The sequence below is a fragment of the Papio anubis genome, chromosome 4, assembly GCF_008728515.1.
Source record: "Papio anubis isolate 15944 chromosome 4, Panubis1.0, whole genome shotgun sequence".
In the NCBI taxonomy this organism is placed as follows: Eukaryota; Metazoa; Chordata; class Mammalia; order Primates; family Cercopithecidae; genus Papio; species Papio anubis.
In genome coordinates, this window is record NC_044979.1 from 108202508 (window position 1) to 108220113 (window position 17606).

At 38.9% G+C, this 17606-nt stretch overlaps 1 protein-coding gene across 2 annotated transcripts in view; it reads right to left on the reverse strand.

Annotated features, from left to right (window-relative positions):
* Nucleotides 1-17606, reverse strand: part of AMPH (amphiphysin) — a 259694-nt gene that overhangs the window by 16145 nt on the left and 225943 nt on the right. The window lies entirely within an intron of this gene.

Consider the following 17606-nt stretch of genomic DNA (forward strand, 5'->3'; position numbering starts at 1 on the left):
AATGTTCAGAAAAACACAATTATCCTATCTTCTGCCCAAACTATACTATTTATTGGTCAAATATATTTATGGGGGAAACAGCTATTGCAAAGAGAGACTAAAAATGTTCTCCTTGACCGTGGGCACATATTTACTTTATCTATGAGGTCTATGAGGTGCAGAAACTAGGAGTATTGCTAACCCTCCTATATATCACACAGAAATCACAGCGACCAGCACAGAACCTTCTGGAGAGAGTAGGTGGTGGGTCTCTGCACCATACATACCTCATTGCTTTCTCTTTTTCTTTTTCTTTTTTGAAATGAAATCTCACTCTTGTTGCCCAGGCTGGAGTGCAATGGCACGATCTTGGCTCACTGCAACCTCTGTCTCCTGGATTCAAGAGATTCTCCTGCCTCAGTCTCCCGAGTTGCTGGGATTACAGGCACCTGCCACCACATCCAGCTAATTTTTTTGTATTTTGAGTGGAGACGGGGTTTCACCATGTTGGCCAGGCTGGTCTCAAACTCCTGGCCTCAGGCGATCCACCTGCCTCAGCCTCCCAAAGTGCTGGGATTACAGGCATGAGCCACCGCGTCCGGCCCCTCATTGCTTTCTAATATTCTGCCTCAATCATCTCCTTGGTGGAAAGCCATATAATTATGGTATTCATGCCAGGGTCCTCTAAACACCAGTTTAAAGTTGCTTTAGCAAAATTGTCTGGAATTGTAATGACATGAACAAAATACAACAATAGCCTAGGTTATCAATCATGTAAAATAGCCAAACACAACCGGGTGACAGAAACTAGCCAGTCCTGCTATGAGATGGTGCCATAAAAGCAGGCCAACAAGGACCAAGACTCCCAAACATGTCAGAGTAGTGATAGGCTCAAGAGAACTTGTCGTCTCTGAGGTTTATGTCATGCATTTGTACATTCATGCATTCGTTTATTTATTTGCTTGTTTTCTTGGTAATATTAGCTCTGAACAATGCCTGAAAGTAGTTTGTCAATCACGCAATTGGTCTGGATGAGACAATTGAAGAAGATACTTTGATTCTCCTTCTGCCCATGAAATTCCATACTTATTTATCAAGTAGGTTATTGTAAGTGATCATAGGCAATTTTCTAATAAAGCAATTAAAATATTTTTTCTAACAAATTTTAAAATAATAAAAGATAATTTATGGCAACATTTTGATATATTTAGTTGTATTCATTTTCTAATCATACAAGGTTTATTTTGCAAAACATGAGTCATGTTTCTTAGAAAAGTTATAGTAATGGATATGTAATAATTTATTGCTTATTCTATTTAACAAGTTATTTAACAGTTCTATTAGAATTAAACACTAGTTGGTTTCATTTTTAAATGTTACTCTAACACTGTGAGAAAGATCTTTGGTTTGTAACCCAACAATTATTTAGGTTACATATTTCAATAATTTAAATACTAAATACTGCTCTCTTTATTTATTTATGATATTTTCATTAAACATGTTTTTGGGGTTTCTGCTCAACATAATAACAAATTTTTTTAAAAAAATTTCAAAAACATAGAATACAATGAACTTCTAATTGCCCACCACCTAGGATCTTCAACAGACATGTCACCACATTTGCTTTATCACATGTCTTCCCACCTATCTGCCTTGATTTGAGCCATCTTTTGGTCAACTGCAATATATCTTCACAAAATGCTTTTTAGGAATTCTATGGAAAGTCTCTAGCACCTTATGTAATTGGTAATGTCTTTCTGCTGCTTTCCTACATGGCCAACTATTGACTTGGGGTAGAATTACTATGTTGTGTTTCTTTGTGCTCGAAATCTGTATGTTATTCTAATAGCTTCTGACCTTTAGTATTGATATGGATAAGTCAGAGAATAACCTAATTGTTGTTCACTTGTAGTGCTTTCTTATTTCCGATCTAGATGCTTGCAGGACATTTTTCTTTAAACTCTGAACTTAAATATTTAAAATCATACATTTCAATGTAGTCTCTCTCCATTAAGTTTGTTTTTTTGGGTGATTTCTTATAATCCACATGCATTAATTCCATCAACTAGGAAAATTTCTGCTCGAGCATGTTTTCTTCTATTATACTGGCCACTTCTGCTTCTGTAACATTCTTATAGTCTCTTCTTCAGGATGAACTTCTACCCATGAGCTGTATCTTCACTCCTTGGCCCTAAATCCATCACCTTTACTTGTGCTTCTCTTTATGTGTTGGGAGAACTCCTCCAGCTTGTCCTCATATCACTAAATCGATTCTCTATAGTGTTGCTTCTCATCTTTACCACATCTCATGCAAATTTTAATTCTAATATTACATTTCCTCCCCTTAAAATCTTTACCCATGTTATTGAGTTCCATTTTCATCTGCCTTTCAAAGTGACTTTCTTTTCTTCTCAATATGGTTGCCTTATCATCTCACCCTTCATCTTTTGTTTCACCTATCGAGGTCATCTTGAGTATTACTGACAACAAAAAGGAAGGCAATTTTCAAATTTTGTCTTTGTATGTCAGGTAATTTTTGTTATTGTTGCATATTCTCTAAAGAAACTTTTAACTCTGGCATGCAATCATTATTTTTTCTTTTGTATTGCTCTTTAGGTGTTTGCTAATCTTAAAACGTATTTATTTGCTTAGTTTTCTCAAATCAGGGGAAATCTCTATAGGCTTGATGTTTACAGTAGATGTGGAAACATTTTCTTTGTTCCATTTTACTCATTATCTGGGGACTCTTAGATATCCTTTTCAGAACAGGAGCTGGAGAGGGATTTATCAAGTCTTTACATAGAATCATCTGTTACATAAATCCTCCAAATATATGTGTCAAAGGATATACTTGTGTGAGAGTAGCAGCAGGCCCCAAATGGCCTGGATGCTTCAGAAAGGAATCCCATACTCATGGCGGGGTAGATGCAAGTTGTCTCTGATTGAGGGTGGAGATGGATGACACTCTCAGATATTTTCCCTTGCCTGGCTCAGGTATTACGCTTCAGGGATCCATTTATACTTTGTTTTATAGAAAATTCTCTTGGGTTTAGCTAACATTTCTAAAATATACTTTTGAAATGTTGACTTTCTTTTTCTATATGCTGGGTTTTTTTGTTTAAGAGTAAAATCATTAAAATGAAAACAAACAAAAAAAACTGGTAATAATGAATCTGATTTTTTGAGTGATTTTTATGTGTTTTCAGCTTTCTCATGAATCTTCATTTATACATCCCAATGATAAATTTCATTTAAAAAAAAAAATGCTCCAAGGATTTTTTTTTTCTCCCAAGATGGCTGACTGGAGACGTCAGATGCCAGTTCTCTTCAGAAAGGGGATCAAAGTTACAGATGAGTGGCCATGATCCGAATGGAAAGCTGAGAGAAGAGAGCCAGGACCTGTTGGAGTTCCCATGGAAATAAGCTGGGGTGTAGAAAAGGAAAGCTACAAAAGTCTGGCAGAGACTGACCCTTAAGGAACTTAGAATTCGGTAGTAAGGATAGGTGGGGGTGTTTCTCTACTCCCCTCTCTTCTGTGACAGACTGCTGACCACTAAATTGTCAGAGAGCGCCTCTGCCCTTGTGGCCTTGGGCAATGCTGCTAGTAGCAACCTGAGAACTTCCTGAGGACAGAGCAGCGGTGGTCAGCTCCTCCAGGTGTACTCGCACTCCCCTCAGGCCTGCACTGAAACGGCAGGTGCCATACCAGCTGTGTGCACAGTGTAGGTCACTGCCTGCCTGAGGAACCTCGGCCTTTGTGCAGCTGTATCACCAGACCCCCTGCAAACATACCTCAGAACCCACTCTGATTTGGCATTGATAGGGGACTGATAGGGAGGATGCTGGGAAGTTGTGGGTACTCCAGAGAGCTAGCTCTTGGCACAGGCCACCCTGAGGGAAGGGGGAATACGGCCTGTCAAAGTGCCCCTTGGAACAAAGGAAATGCAGGCATGGTGCTGATTTCTGCAAGGGGCAGGACTAGTGGCTGGGAAAGATCATGGAAAAGGGGCCATTTCCCACCTCGCCCATCCACTGTTGTGGTTGCAGAGCAGATTTTCTCTGCTGGGGGCTGGTGCCAGTGCACTCGGAGAAAGCCTTTTCAGTGCATTTCCAGATGGCCGCATCCCCAGTGAAAGTGAGCCTATGCCATTTGGGTTTGCACAAAGGGCAGAGCCCATCTTCCCCTCCCTAAACAGAGTGGGCAGCATGGTGGCAACAGAGGACAGACAAGTCACAGAGCTATCTGCTCTGGATTGGGGGAAGAAGCTCTGCCCCAAGGCCATTTTGCTGATAGCCACCAGACAGGTGCTTTCACAGACCTCAGTCACATTGCAGACTGGAGTCAAAGGACAGCATCTATTGAACTGAAGGTCACGAGTCCTGCAACAGTAAAGTGGATTACATTCCTGCCTATCTAGGATGAGAAGCTGGTGCAGCCCCCTAATGCTTATCCCCAAGAGCTCAGCACATCCCAATACAAATCCTCCTGTCACTCTTGTCAGGGTAGGTGCCTCCATTCATCATCCAGCTACCCAAGGGTAAGCCAGCTCTCATCCTTAAATGCCACCTACTGGACTGGAGACTGAAGACCAAATAAAAAACCTGCTGCAGAAGGGCATAGTGCTAATGTATGACATAAACTTCTTGAAACCTCCACACTCCCAGCCCCACAGAAGACAGTGTATCAACTCATATACCCAATATATTGCTACAACAAGCAGCATTTGAGAAAGCCACCACACAACAGATATCCATAACAAAGGAACCCATGTAGAGCCTTGGCCTCCTGAATGCACCTAGAAACAAAGCCAAATAATCATATACAACAAACCCCACAGCCATATCCTCAAGGGAAAAAAGAATAAAAAATTTAAATGTCCCATCAAAGGATGACTAATTTAAACATAAGAAGTGACAGCTTCTTCACATGAGAAAGAATCAGCAGAACTCTGGCAATACAAAAAGACAAAGTGTTTTGACACCTCCAAAGGAGTGCAGTATGTTCCCTTAAACATATTTGAGGGAATGATTCAGAAAAAGTTTTCCTGATCTTGATAGAGAAGTATTTATCCAGATACAAAAAATTCAGAGAACACTTGGGGGGTACTATATGAGATTAACATCATCAAGAAATATAATCAACAGAGTATCCAAGATCAACACTAAAGAAAAAATCTTAAAGGGAGCTACAGAGAAGTGTCAAATTTATCTACAAAGGAACCAACAGACTAACAGTCGACTTCTCAGCAGAAACCTTATAGGCCAGAAGAGATTTGGGGCCTATTTTTAGCCTTCCTAAAGAAAAAAAATGCCAGCCAAGAATTTTATATCTTGTCAAACTAAGCTTCATGAACGAAGGAGAAATAAAGTCTTTCCCAGACAAACAAATGCTAAAGGAATTCGTCACCACTAGACTGGTCATACAAGAAATGCTGAAAGGAGTTCTAAACATGAAAGGGGATGGATGATACCACCACAAAAGCACACATTAGTACAAAGTTCACATATCCTATAAAGCAATTACACAACTGAGATTGTAATGCAACTAGCTGATAACACTATGATAGGAATAAAATCTCACATGTCAATATTAAACTTGAGCATAAATAGCTTTAATGTTCCACTTACAGATTGGAAAATTGGATTAAGAAAAACAAAACCCAAACCCAGCCACCTGCTGCCTACAAGACACCCATCTAACATGTAATGACACCCACAGGCTCCAAGTAAAGGGGCTGGAAATGACGTATTATGTAACTGGAAACAAAAAGAGCAGGAGTTGCTATCCTTATATGAGATAAAACAGACTTTAAGCCAATAACATTAAAAAGAAAGACAAAGACAGCATTATGTCATAACAAGAGTTCAATTCAACAAGATTTAGCTATTTTATATATATATAAATATATATATAAATGTGCATATATATGTGTATATATATGTGTGTGTATATATATATACCCAACACCAGAGCACCCAGATTTATAAAACAAATGCTACTAGCCCTGAGAAAAGAGATAGTCATCACTACAATAATAATGGAGGACTTCAATACCCCATTGATAGCACCAGACTGATGACCAAGGCAGAAAACTAAAGAAGAAACTCTGGACATAAATGTACTTTTGACCAAATGAACTTAATAGATATCTATAGAACATTCCACTCAGAAACTGCAGAATGTACAATTTTTTAAAAAATCTGTACATGGAACATTCTCTGAAATCAACCATATGCTTAGCCATAAAGCAAGTCTCAATAAATCCAAAACCCTGAAATCATAGCAAGCAACTTCTCAGACCACAGTGGAATAAAATTAAAAATAAATACCAAGAGAAACTCTAAAAACCACACAAGTATTTGGGAATTAAACAACTTACTCCTGAATAACTTTTGAGTAAATAAGAAATTAAGGTAAAAATAAAAAAATTGAAACAAATGAAAACAGAGATACAACATATCAAAACTTCTGGCATACAGCAAAAGCAATGCTAAGAGGAAAGTTTATACTGTTAAATACCTACACCAAAAAGATATAAAGATCTCAAATTAACAATCTAACGTCATACCTCAAGGAACTAGAAAAATAAGAAAAACCAAACCTAAAGCTAGCAGAAGAAAAGACATAACAAAGATCAGAGCAGAACTAAATGCAATTGAAAATTAAAAAAAAAAAAAAATCTTACGAAGGATCAACAAAACAGCCAGTTGGTTATTTAAAAGGATAAATACAATTTGTAGACTGCCTTAATAATTAATATTAGGTGTCAACTTGACTGGATTGAGGGATGCCTAGATGGTTGGTGAAGTATTGTTTCTAGGTGTGTCTGAGAGGTTGTTGCCAGAGGAGACTCACATTTGAGTCAGTGGACTGGGAGAGGAAGACCCCTCCTCAACGTGAACGGGCACCATCCAATCAGCTGCCAGGATGGCTGGAACACCATGTAGAAGAGGGGGATAAGCTTGCTTGCTCTAAGTCTTCTCTCTCTCTCTCTCATGCTGGATGCTTGCTTTCTCTCCTATTGCCCTTGAATATCAGACTCAAGGTTTTTCGGCCTTTGGACTTTGGGACTTACACCAGTGGCCTCTTGTGGGCTCTCAGGCCTTTGGTGTCACACAGAGGTGCATTGTCAGCTTCCCTGGTTTGAAGCTTTCAGACTTAGACTGAGCCATGCTACTGGTTTCTCTCTGTTCCCAGCTTTGCAGGTGGCCAGTCGTAGGACTTCACCTTGTAATTGCATAAGCCAATTTTCCCTAGTAAAATCCTCTCTCTCTGTCTCTGTCTCTCTCTCTCTCTCCATATATATATACAGAGAGAGAGATGTCTTCTCTATCTATCTATGTCTATATCTATATATATAGAGAGAGATAGAGAGAGAAGATTCTGTTAGGGAAACTCACTCTCTCTCTCTCTCTCTCCAGATAGATAGATAGATATCTCCCCAATGGGCTCTGTCTCTCTGTAGAACCCTGACTATACAACTGCTAACTAGATTAACCAAAAAGGATGATTCAATAAATATAATCAGAAATGATAAACATGACATTACAACTGATACCACAGAAATACAAAAGGTCATCAGACACTATTATGAATATCTCTGCGTACAAATTAGAAAACCTAAAGGAAATGAATATATTTCTAGAAACATAAAACCTACCAAGATTGAACCAGGAAGAAGCAGAAAACGTGAACAGACAATAATGAGTAATGAAATTGCATCAGTAATAAAAAATCTACCACCAACAAAAAAGGCCCAGTATCAGATCAAATTCACAGTAGAATTTCACCGATGTACAAAGATGACCTAGTAACAATTTTACTAAAACTATTCAAAAAAAAAAAAAAAATCAACAAGGAGGGATTCCTCCCTACTTCATTCTACAAAACCTGTGTCATTCTGATACCAAAATCTGGCAAGGACATAACAAAGAAAGAAAACTATAGGCCAACATTCTTGATGAACATAGATGCAAAAATCCTCAACCAAATACTAGCAGCTGAATCTCACAGCCTATCAAAGACATAATCCACCATGATCAGATGAGTTTTACTTCAGGGATTCAAGGATTGTTCAACACACATAAATCAAGAAATGTGATTCACCGTATAGACAGAATTTAAAACAAAAACCAATGATCACCTCAATAGATGCAAAATTTTTTTAACATATCTAACATCCCTTCATCATAAAAACTCCCAACAAAGCAGGCATCATAGAAACATACCTTAAAATAATAAGAACCATCTATGACAAACTCACAGCCAACATTGTATTGAATGGGAAAAAGTTGCAAGCATTCCTCCTATGAACTAGAACAAGACAAGGATGTCTACTCTCCCCACTCCTATTCAAAAAAGTACTGGAAATCCTAGCCAGAGCAATCAGGCAGGAGAAAGAAATAAAAGGCATCCAAATTGGAAAAGAGGAAGTCAAATTATCTCTGTTCACCAACAACATTATCTTACACTCAGAAACAAGGACTGAAACAGTTTGTCTAACTCTAAACTCTGTATTTTCTCACACCATCCCATAACCAAGAAGACCACACACCTCTCAAGTCAGGGAGTTCCACAGAAATTCTGAGACCTCCTAAATAACTTTTGGTTCCCAAGTAATGTCTGACAAAGAATGTGAGTGTATTCTTATAAACAGTTGATACATTCACTTAAGTTGATGGAACGCTACTCTTTAAAGTGAGATGCATAGATTATAAATTTTTTCTTTATTCATGCACACATACTACCCGGGCACCAAAGCAAACATATCACAAAATCCCTCTTAATCAATAGTGAATTATGCAATAAAAAGATATCAAGAAGAGGTTGGTTTGATAGAATTTCTCTACATTACTTTTGCCTACATTATTGTTCTACATTATTTTGTCCTGTAGTTGTCCTGTAGATTTCATTTCGTCCTGTAGATTTCATCGTTAAGATATGTACAGGCTGGAAAAGTGGAAAAGATGACCAATTGATCCACTGCACTACAGAACTACAACTGAGAACATTTAGAAGTTGGACATTTTGCCTTTCATTTATAAGTATGTTCACAAGTTAGAGATTAATCTGATCCCATGGCTGGAAGGACCACAGGGCCTAATGTTCTCATTTTACAAGGGAGGAACTATTATAAAGTAGAAGCAGCACTAGAGATAGACTGGAGACTGGGTTTTAGTTTTGACTCTTCCACTAATTCACTATGGAGCTGGAGGAAGTCCCTTTGGGCCTGGCTGTGTAAACTCATGGGGAAAAGTAACAAAGGAAGACAAATACAGTGGGAATCCTGGCTGCAGGGCACCATTGCCTTTTCTTGACTATCTCTAATTCTAGATCCAACTTGAGCTCTTGACTTGTCTGAAGATCCTTGGCATTTTAATGAAAATACAGCATTTTCTTCAGAATCCATTTTAAAGAAAAGCCCAAGAGGTAGGTAGAGTCTCCAGATCATCATTATGACCCCACATAGAAGATGACTGAACTATGGCATGGGCTGGTGACTGGTAAATTTCTTCACGTGAACTATATTTAAAACAATTTGGGTCATAATTTTCCTTCGGTGTGACTGCAGGGGCAAGCTCTCTCATGGTACCCCGTGTCCCCAGTAGTGTTCCTTTCAAAGCTGGCACTTGGTATCGCAAATTTCATTTGACATATTTATGTGCTTCCTTTCTAATGAAGGAATTTAGTGGTGTCCCCCTCACAATGTTCAGCTCAATCATCTTTTTCAGTCTGCTCTCCAGGTATTGCCTGCAGTCCCATCATGAACCCTCAGCAGCTGGGTCCCAGAGCAACTCAACTGCAGGCAGCACTGTTGCCATGGCAATGTCTGTTAGAACTAGCTCCATCACTTTCTTTAAAAATTAAAGTCTTCTACAGAGATCTCAAAGTTAACACATTTTGGTTAATTTGGCCTTTAAGTTTGTGTCAGAATATCCAATAATAATACAGATCAGTATTTAAAGTTTTAATTAGTGATTTATCTGCAACATGTAGGGGACAAGTGGATAGGAAAAGGGGACTTATCTTTTAATGCAAATGTAAATACCATGGATTGTTCTCTCTCAGAGACGAGGAAATGAGCACACACTAGTTTTTGGAGCAGTCACCATGGACAGCTTCAACACGGATTGCAAACAGTTTGTTAAAGAGGTTGCTTAAGGAAGACACTTTCATGGTACAATAAGCATTTTCCCATGGCTGGCTATGTCATCTTTGAATGGTATGTAAAGTGCCTGCTGTTACCGCTCAAACTGCCTTCTCCTAAGCAGGCCCAGGCTCAGGTTGGCAGAAGGCAGAAGGAAGGCTGCCAGACACATTCAGAGACTAGACTGATAAACAGTGATCTGTAAATCACCTGAATGTCATTACACTTTGTTGGCAAAACTCCCAAACCTGACCCTGTCAAGCACGACATATATCTCAGTGTGCAACCTGGGACCCAACCCATATATCTCAGTGGGGGGCCTGAAGCTTGAGGAGGGGTAGGCAGCTGAAAGTCACACTTGGAAGGCCTGACTGCCAACCTTTGAGTTCACAGCCTTTGAACTGGCCATGGCATTAGTAAGTAAAAGCCACTCCGCAATGATATGTCATCCCAAAGGCCTAGCAAACAGAGGCTGGAAAAAAGCCATAAACATAGGGTGCTCTTGTTACTACAAGGAATTGTTACTACAATGAATTTTTAGAGTAATACATTTTGATTTTGGGGAGCAGGAAGAGGTTATCGTGTACAACGCTCTTAAAGGAGGATGAGAAAACTGGCATGGAGGGTAAAATTATTTCCCCAAGGCCACCTCACTGGTTGGCCATGGAGTCAGTTCCCCCATATTCCTAATTCAGGGTCTTTCAAATACATCCCCTCTGAAATTGCTTTGCAGCCAAAGTGGAGAATTAGAATATACATTACCTCTGAGAAGCTCAAGGTTGAGGCTACACAGAGTTTCTGTTTCAGTTCAACTCCTCAACCACAAACCAGGAACATGTATCAAGTCTAAGCATTCGTTGTAGGAAGTCTTTGTGTCAGCTTGGACCCTAAGTTGTGAACCTAATGGCTTTAGTTAGACGTGATATGAAATGTGTTGATAAATATATTTTTATAAAACCCGCTCTTTTTAAAAGCACCTGGAGTAGTCAGGAGATGGACAGCTATGGATTAAAAGAGCAGGTTTTGAATCACAGGTCACTACTTTGTAGGTGTGCGATCTTGGTTAAGCAAATAATCTCTCTGTGTCCGTTTTCTTAATCTGAAAAATGGGGATCCTGATGCCTAAATAATCCTATTTCATGGGACTGCTGTGAGAGAATGCATGACAATGCTAGTGCTCCCTAGTATCTCTTATCACAGTATGGCCTTCTTTACTATCACCTTACTCTCTTTGATCATACTCCTTCACTTCAGGACACACACAGTAGTCCTCAAAGGCAGTATCTGAGCTGCTTGGGCACTGATGCTGGAACAAAAGGCAACTGGCCAGAGAAAAGGAAGTGATCTCTGATCTCAAATCAAGCACTTTTTCCTGATCATATTTAGGGTTCCAGCTCATATCTCCGGAGGGCTAGCAGGAGGGATTCATGCAAGGGCTTTCCTATCCTGGAGGTGAGGGATGGACAGAATAGGACCAGGCAAGAAGCGGATGAGAACTCAGCACACATGGTCTGGGGGGTTGGTTCCACATTATCCATGGACTAAACAAATCCCAGCACTGCCACCGGTAGGCGAAGAGGGGTGAGCCAGTAGGTAGAACACATCTGTAAGGCTCTTGTAGGTCTAAATTCTGATTTCTGGGGTGGGATTGGGCTTCATATTGGGGTGGGGCTTTATTATCTCAACAGAGTTGTCTTCTTAACCTCTGAATGGGTCTGGTCTTACATAGGCTACCCAATTGTGTTGATGACCAGGAATCGTTTCAATGAGGGATTATGAACTGGGTCCAATACATATTCAGAAGAGAGAATAAGAGTTTCTTATCCTGAAGCTAATGATAACAAGTCACATTAAATATATCAAGCTAAAGCTCTAGAGTTAGTATGTGACAAAAAGTGTACACCAAGGCAGACACAAAATCATCTTATACTCATGTGTTGTCTGGTTCCATTTATATCAGCTCTCTAGTTAGATAAATTCATAGCAGATTGGCAGGTACCAAGGGCCTGGGGAGGGGAAGATGGGAGTCACTGCTTAATGGCTATGGGGCTGTGATTTGAAGTGATGAAAATGTTTTGGAACGAGATAGAGGTGATGATTGTACAACACTGTGAATGTACTAAGTGCCACTTAATTGCTCACTTGAAAATGGTTAATTTTATTTTATGTGAATTTCACCTCAGAAGAAAAGTACATGCCAAAAGTAACACTTAAAAGCCACTGGGCATCTATCACCTAAAAATGGCTCCTCAATAGTGGAAGAACAACCTGAATCCTGAGTTCATGTTCACATAGATTTATAACCACACTCTGAATAAACAATGACATTTCAAAAGTCTCACTTGGGCCTGTCTGCGATAGGGCTTTGGAAATCACACTCCAGAAGGCAGGGAAAATGGTGTGTGTATGCTGCTACTAGCAGTTGGTAGGTGGTTAATGAATACTTAATATCAGCCACATCTGAAAACATCAGAGATGGCCACCTACCAATCCAGATCAACCTGCTCTGTGAGTTTGGGGGAACTGATCTCTGTGTTGTTACTTTCACTTTATTCTTGGCTAACTTTATCTCTTCCCTATGACTTCCTGCAAAGACAGAGAGAAAGATCTAAGTTCAGTTACTTGTATCGGATTTGGATGTATCATATTTATAGATCATCTGCCCTTCTTTTTCCTTCTACAACCACATTGAAAGAGGACGCAGCTGAGAGGGCACTGCCAGTTCTCTGAATACTCACATCTCCTTGGCAATGAAGATAGAAAAAATCCCTATTCATTCACTGAGTATGAAGGTGCCTAGAAAACAGAAAGTCTTCTTAGAAAGGACAAAGAATTTTGATGGGACGCAGCTTGTTTGGAAACCACATGGAAATTTGTGTTGATGGAGATCTAGCAGGGACTGGATCCTTTGCCATTTCTGACACGAGGCAACACTGGAAGAGGGGGCTGTTATCCTTTGCCTCTGCTGCTTTCTCCTCCCCAGAGTACATATTTCCCCTGCTTCTGCTTATTTCCTTCTCAACAACTTTTCATGAGGATGGTAACAATAATGATATCACCAAACTGTCATTAATAACTTCTGCATGACAGATGCTGAAACTGACAATATGTATTATTTCTAAGCCCTCATAGAAAACTTTTAAGGTGATTATTATTAACTCCATTTTATATTTGAGGTAAGTGGGGCTTAGGTCTCACAGAGCTGTGGGGCAGAATGAAAAAACTGACATTGCTTTTGATCATCATAACTGGCTTGCTTTTCCTAAATATAAAAAAGCCAAAATGTCTGAATGAAAAAAAAAGACAAGGAAAACGACCATATAAATATTTGTACTTTAAGAAATCAAACTGCAGCCCCTTTAAGGACCCCAAGACTACAGTGTCAACCAATTAACAACTCAATGACTTAGAATTTGATGGGCATGTATTATATACTCTGCTGTGTGCTTGGTATCGTGAACAAGAGAGAAACAGACACTTGTTTAGCTTGAGGGGCACTGAAAATGTAACTATTTGCTAATGGGAATACAGTCAAACTCAGAAAACAACCAATTCTGTGATTTTTTTTTCTACGAAAGGTAAATAGGAACATCCATCTCCAAGGTTCTCATAAAAAAAAGAAAAATATATACATACGTATGTTTGTTGACATCTTAAAGCATGCTTCAGTATGAGCACTTGGAGTTGGAAGATCATTCTATGTTTATAAGGGCAGGCAATAATTCAAGCTCCCTGGCTTCCTCTGATCTTCAATGTCTTCCTCTGACTTACTGGGAGATGACATCTAGAGGCACAGGGGAAACGCTAGCTCTCATGTTTACCCTGCAAAAGGAGAAAACCCAAATGCTGTTTCCCACGAACATGAGTGTCACTGAAGGACACCTCAACCTCCGTGTAACGTGCATCTCAACCACCAGTCTGTGGAAACTAGGAGGCAGGAGCCATATCTATTTATCGCATCCCTGTATTCTCCAGATCCAGAACAGAGCCTGACACCTACAGAGGACTCAAATATATCTGTCAACTGAGTAAAAGAGGAAGTGAACACATGCATTCTGTTCAGACAGAAATATTCCTAGCAAGATGAAGCTGATAGACTATAGTCTGGCAATTCTGATATGTATATATTTGTTGGTTTAAATTGGTCTTGACCAGTTAAGTGGTAAAGTTTTTAAAAAACAAAACACAGCAAAAACCAAAGTTGTCCCCAGAATAATGGGTCAATAATGTTTCATAATCCAGGATTCCCCAACAATTTTAAAAACGTCTTTACCAGTCTTTCTTACATTTATATGTTTTAAAAACTATGCTAACTCTAAATTTAATTACATGGCATTATTTTGAAAAAATAATAGGCAAAAAAAAAAAAAAAACAGTGGTATAATTCACATAATTTAAGCAAAATACAGGCACTGACAGAAATTTAGAGAAAATTAGAAGGGGCCTCTCTAGAAACAAATGGAATAAATGTGGGTAAAAATTTAACCATAATTAATTGTAACCACATAATTCATTATGAATTGACTCTGTGCTCATCTCTACCTGCTTTTCAACCTAATTCTCTAAAATATATTGAAACGAATATTGAAATCGTATTGAGCTTTTTTTTTTTTTGAGACAGAGTCTCATTTCTGTCACCCTGGTTGGAGTGCAATGGTTAAGACCTCAGCTCACTGCAACCTCTGCCGCCCGGGTTCAAGCGATTCTCCTGCCTCAGCCTCCCAAGTAGCTGGGATTACAGGCACCCGCCATCATGCCAGGCTAATTTTTGTATTTTTGTAGAGATGGGGTTTCACCATGTTGGCCAGGCTGGTCTTGAACTCCTGACCTCACGTGATTTGCCCACCTCACCCTCCCAAAGTGCTGGGATTACAGGCGTGAGCCACCGCACCCGGCCCCAAATCATTTTTTTCTAACAAATATTTTCATTATTTACATAACATAGAAACATCTGGAAAAGGAAAGACAACAGTGTTGTTTCTGTAAATGCATCCTGTAGACATACTAGTAAAATTTGATATTATTGGAAAAAACTATCAACAATACTAGCTATATGAGAAATAAAACAACAAACTAAAATGTAATAATTAAACTTTTCTTAAAAGCCCTTTGGAAAACACTGTTAAAATTTCCCATGTTTGAAATTATATTTGCCTCTTAAAAAAAACAAAAAACAAAAAAAAAAAAAACAGAACAATCACAAACTTCATCTCAGATGAAATGCATTTTGGCAAAACCTGAACTAATAATTATGGTGATATTTCAGCAGCGAAAGGGATTACCTCAAAAGGTCATGTCAACTCAATGCTGACTAATGACAACCACAGCCAGCCTATTAATTAATGCTAGGGACACAATGGGGATTTTTGTTTTTACAGTTAATATCACATATCTAGCAACCTAATAGACACTTCTCCAGAGAAATATAACCCTAATATTATGTTAGATTATTACGACCAGAAGGAACAAGCTATAAATCTACTTTAGGAAACAAAAATACATTTTATCTGATTCTGTTTTCCTAAGGAGAAGGGAGAATGATGGGAAGAATTGATTTCATCCAAGTATGTCCATGTTAAAAACATGGAAGGCAGCCACTACTGATGAGCATTAGGCAAACTGAATTGCTGTAAACTGTCTCCTCTTAGTTAACATTGTTACTGTTATTTTTCAGTCCATATGGAGAAATGAACTTGAATTTTTTCTCTGTGGAAAGCGTGGATCACACTGCGAGCTCTGCACCTGCGATTCTTGCATCACCTGTGGATCTCAGGAGGTGCCTAAATCCTTCATAAGACTGTAAATTGCCTTATATTTTATAAGGAATCACAATTTTTGATTCTTTACAGTTCACCTATGAGCTTTAGGAGAAAAGGTATTTTCAGAATGAAGCATTCTTCCAAAGAGCTTCTTACCCAACATGAGGGAAGCCGGTTTGAGTGACGGTTGGTGCCTGTGCCACAGGGTGTTGAATATTTTTCATATTACCCTTAGTTTAAACAATTATCAAACATATGCATATATACTAGCTATTACACAGTAGGTACTTAATAATTCGTGGCCACTAATATTGTCCACTGGAAAACCATAAACCTGGATTCTGAAAAAAACAAAAGCCTTCTTAGATTGGTTTGTTGAAATGAGGATGGGGGTGTGGGAGGTATATGGACGTGGCATTCTTAGAAGGGATCATAGAGAATCAACGTTCAGCCTGTATTGAATGCAGTAGCTCGTCTATTCTACATTTCCAATCTATCGCACAACATCCAATGCTGCCCGTGCTCAAACACATGGGCATGATGGCATTAAGCCTTACACTGAATAGTCTTGGGCATAAAATCAATGAACTAGTTTTAAAACATTGGTGAAGGTGAAGTTGGTTCTGCTGTTCAAAATAGGGATTTGATGAGAGCTTTTCAGAATTGAAACGATTTCCCTCAAAACCTAAATCAATATCTTTTTAACTCCCTGGCATCATCCACATTCCTTTAAAAATCAATTATCTTCTTAATTATAACAGTAGTGAAAAATTAAATTCTATTTTTCCCTTCCTTTGTTATTTAAATAATCTTAAAGCTAAGGTGAGTAGACAGATCACCATTGGACACCAAATGAAAAAGCACTGTCTGCATGGACTTGCTGAAATCTCCAGCGAATCTGGGAGCGGCCCTGGACACAGCACTCCCTGGTCTAAAGTCCCTGCAAGCAACGCCTCTAGGAGAGATTCAGTCCCACTTTAAGTAGTTCCATTACTATCTTGCACTATTATTTATTTTTCTACTTGATTAATAAACTGTTGATGTGACAGATGACCTACCATTTTCCCTGTAAAATGACTTAAGGCACCAACGACATGAAGTAAGCCTCATTTCTCTAGGTATCTAATCTAGGGAATGTTACTTTTGGTAATAGAGAAATTGGTTTTCCTATTTGTACAGTCTATGAAGGCTGTAGTAAATGGTACCCTGATTGAAATTGTTGGAAGACATTTTTCTTCATTTCATAAATAAATGACTTTTCACTCACCATGGGTATTTTGTACTCTACACTTTCGTGGGTATTACAATGTCCAATTCTACTTGGTACATATCAGAGCTCAACCCAGTTTGCAATGTGGTGTTCTTTATGGCTGCATGGATTAGGGTAAGAGCAGGTTTCCAGGCAGACAAATGGATCTCCAACCCAGCACAGAAACAAAACATCCTCAAGGTCCATATTATTGTAAGAGCCATCAGCAGACTTAATTGTGAGCAAATGGTGAATCCTTATAGATTCATGGAGTTGTGATATGGGATTTCAACACCTCATTGGACCTTAACCAACCTACAAAACGAACATTGTAAGTAATCAATATGTACACACAATGAACAAAGTTATTATTCTGTTTGTCACATCCCTAATAAAGGTACGTCTCCAGCTGTCACAGATAGAACAAAGCATTAACAGTTCTGATTACTCGCAAGTTCTACAACCCTTCTA